We start from the raw sequence: 3,469 nt of genomic DNA, 5'->3' as shown, positions 1-3,469 counted from the left end.
CAAAAGATATTCTGATCGAGACCCTCCGAGATAAATTGAGTAAGTATATATTGACATAAATAATGTCAAAATTAATAATTATGTGAATGGTATATGTAGTATAAATCATTTCAATTCTAATATGTCATTTATTCATACAGAAATGAAACTGATGTTCAAAGCTTAAATGATATTTATTCGATTAGAACTCTTACTCAAGTACTTGAGGTACAAGATTTAGGAAATTGGTTAAGATTGGTGGTTATGGTACACAGAAGAATCAAGATTGTTAATCAAATTTTTGAGGATGCCAATCCAAAAGTAGAACATGGTACGAAAAATATATTGCATTTGCATGTTGCAACAAAGTCACATTTTATAGAAATTTAATGTTCTGTTAATTGATAAAAATTTTCTTGTTTAAATTGACGTGATCCTGTTCTTCGATTATTCTACTTAAATATTGTCCTGCCTACTTTATACAGAGATGAAAGTGAAATTTCCACTATTAGATACTACAATTACCATTTCTATAGATGACGCAGTAACAAGGTTAACTGGAGATCATTGCTTAAAAAAAAAATAGAGAATAGAATTATAGAACTGAGAAAATAAAAAAGATCAATGAAACAAGCTCTACGGAAATAAAATTGCAAGTACATGTGAGTCTGAAAAGAATACAGAAAAACCATTAGTTTCATCAATTCCTCAGTCTAGTAGTCAACCTATATTAATGGTAAAAAGATTTTTATTATTTATTTTTATATAATACGATAATTTCCATAGATTTTTGTTAAAGCACAGATTTAAAAAATACTACTATTTATTAAAATTGTATATATATATATGTATATATATTTATTTATTTATAAAAGGTTTGTTCGCATTGCATGCTTCAATACCCGGTAAAAAATTTGTTATACATTAATATGTGTAAATATGTGTAAACATATATAAATATTCATAAACACGTATGGACATAATCATATATGATATATGTCCATACATATTCAAACATCCCTCTTTCTTTTGTAAATTACTTTTTAATGTAATAGAAATAACAATAGTAATGTGAAAACATAAAAAATAATTAAAGAGATAATTTTCACATTGTTCGAAGAAAACAAGTTTGGAAAATTGTTATACACAATTATGCATAATTTTATTATAATTATATGTAAGTGACTGTTTTATATTTCTTTAAACTTGATTTTTTCTAAAATAGATATTATGAAAATTATCCTTTTAATTATTTTTAACGTTTTCACATTACTATTGTTATTTTTATTACACTAAAAAGTAATTTTACAGAATTATAGCATTCTTCTATTATAAAATTCTTATCAAGTATGTTTTCTATTATTAAAAATTAGTTAAATCGAATTTTTTTTATTTGTTATATCAAATTTATAAATATAATTTTTATTTTATCTCTAACTAGACTTCCGACAGTTTTTGTTAGCTTTATTGGAGATCAATATATATCTGTATTTATAATATGCATTCAACACAATTTGAAACTCCTATTTTTCTGTACATGACATTATGCTTTATATAAATACCAAATCAAGATACAGTACAAAATAAACTATAGGAGGCAGTTTTAGAATTCTCAGGTGATGAAAGAAATATTTCTAAAGTTAATTGACAATAAATCTTATTTAGATAATAGAAAGACTTATAAATATTTCTTATTACAGAATGTGCCAAACAAAAGTGAAAATTAGACACAAAATGAACATGTAAAACCGGTAATTTCATCTATACTATCAGGTCAATTGCAATACCTGGTTCGTCAGCTCAGTCTAACTCATCTCGGCAAAGTTCGAGAGACAGTTTAAAAAGTTTAGAAGAAGGTGAAGGTATTTATTATATTATAGTATTTATTATTTATGATTTTCCAAAAATATAAATCTCTAAAAAATGGAAATCTTCCATAGATATGCGACGTTCTAGAAATCCAATACGCCGATCGAATTTTAGTCCCGAAATGAGTGCTAATTGGAAAAATCCATTTTTAAATAAAAAAAATTAAATGTGCAATAACAAATTGATAAAGATTTTATTTACTCAGAATTAGAGATTAAATTGGATGCAGAATTGAAGAAATTTCAAAAAATATTTATACAAAAAGACATGAAGTATATATTTTTAATCAAAAACATATACATATTCATTATTATTGTTTATGATAATTGGTAATAGAAAAAGGATAAAAATAAATTCAGAAAATTGCGCATTCTGAAGAAGTGCTTGTATTCAAATAAATTATTAAGCTCAAGCATCATGTTTTCTTATTGATTTTTATTATAAAGAAAAATTATTTTTAATAACTTTATTTTTAATATTTATTTGCGTAATTTATAGAGTTAATTGTGGTATAGTGTGAAGCTATACCAGAAGAAATATTCGACATGGGAATAACTCTTCTTCAGAAAATACTGGAGATATTATCCAACTACATTATGTTTGCAACGTTCTTATCCAGGAATAACACAAACTATTTCAACAACAGTAATACTGTATCACCATCTACAGCTGTACAGGTTAAAATAATGTACTAATGAAATATTTAAAAAATAGCAAAATATACTTCTTTGTATAATGTAAAAATGATTTTAGGCATCAAGAAATTATTTAGGAATACAAACCGTCCTGCACAGATACAATTATCTATCATAAAAGCGCTGCAATCACCTACTCAAATTCTCGATTATCTAGTCTTGATCATAATCAGAAGTAAACTCCAATTGTTGAAAGTAAATCATCTATTGGGCGGATCCATATTGTAGATAAGGGCTGCGTTTTAGATTTTAATTTATTTATTTAAAATTGCATTTAGGATAGAGTCTTTAATGAGAAATATAAATATTTTTGCGATATTTTAAGTCATAAGTTTCTGAGCAGTTAATTTTTGTCATTTGCATTATTTAAGATTACATAAAAAGATTGTATATAAAATATATATTTAGTAAGTAAAAATATATATACAAGTATTTTATTTCTTAGTAAAATATTTTCTTATAGACTATCTTTTTATACAATAAATAATGCAAATAATATAAATAAATAATATAAATAATATAAATTAACTGCTCAGAAATTTATTATTTTGAATATTTTATTTATATTTGTATATACAGGTGCGCATAGATTCGAATATAGCGCTAGCTCCCCACCTCTTGTCACGTGATCCACTTTAGTTCGCTACTTTCGGATTCAGACCATGGTGGCGCTGAAAATTGTCTTCCTCTGCCTTTGTGTGTGTCACGCCGCCGCTTGCCGCCGTATCCCCTTCACATGACATAAACAAGTCTAATCTGGCAACACTGAAGCCGAAATCGTTGCTATAGCAACAATATGTGACGTGAACTGTGAGGCCGAAGGCGATGTCACGCGCTCACCATGTGGTGACATCTGAAATCGTCAGCGCAATGTACTTGCGCTAACGGCCATGATGGAAGGATTATATGATGTGTTAGTAATATGG

General features: G+C 26.5%; 1 long non-coding RNA gene across 1 annotated transcript; it reads left to right on the top strand.

Annotated features, from left to right (window-relative positions):
• On the top strand, window positions 1-2,692 carry LOC108747387. Its single transcript, XR_001939235.1, has 7 exons — window positions 1-39; window positions 141-310; window positions 516-715; window positions 1,421-1,595; window positions 1,680-1,841; window positions 2,347-2,525; window positions 2,602-2,692. It is a non-coding gene; the product is annotated as an uncharacterized LOC108747387 (long non-coding RNA).
• Window positions 2,693-3,469: the final 777 nt, after the last annotated feature.

The sequence above is a fragment of the Trachymyrmex septentrionalis genome, unplaced genomic scaffold (assembly GCF_001594115.1).
Source record: "Trachymyrmex septentrionalis isolate Tsep2-gDNA-1 unplaced genomic scaffold, Tsep1.0 scaffold2, whole genome shotgun sequence".
Lineage (NCBI taxonomy): Eukaryota > Metazoa > Arthropoda > Insecta > Hymenoptera > Formicidae > Trachymyrmex > Trachymyrmex septentrionalis.
This window is presented reverse-complemented; position numbering and strand designations above follow the sequence as displayed.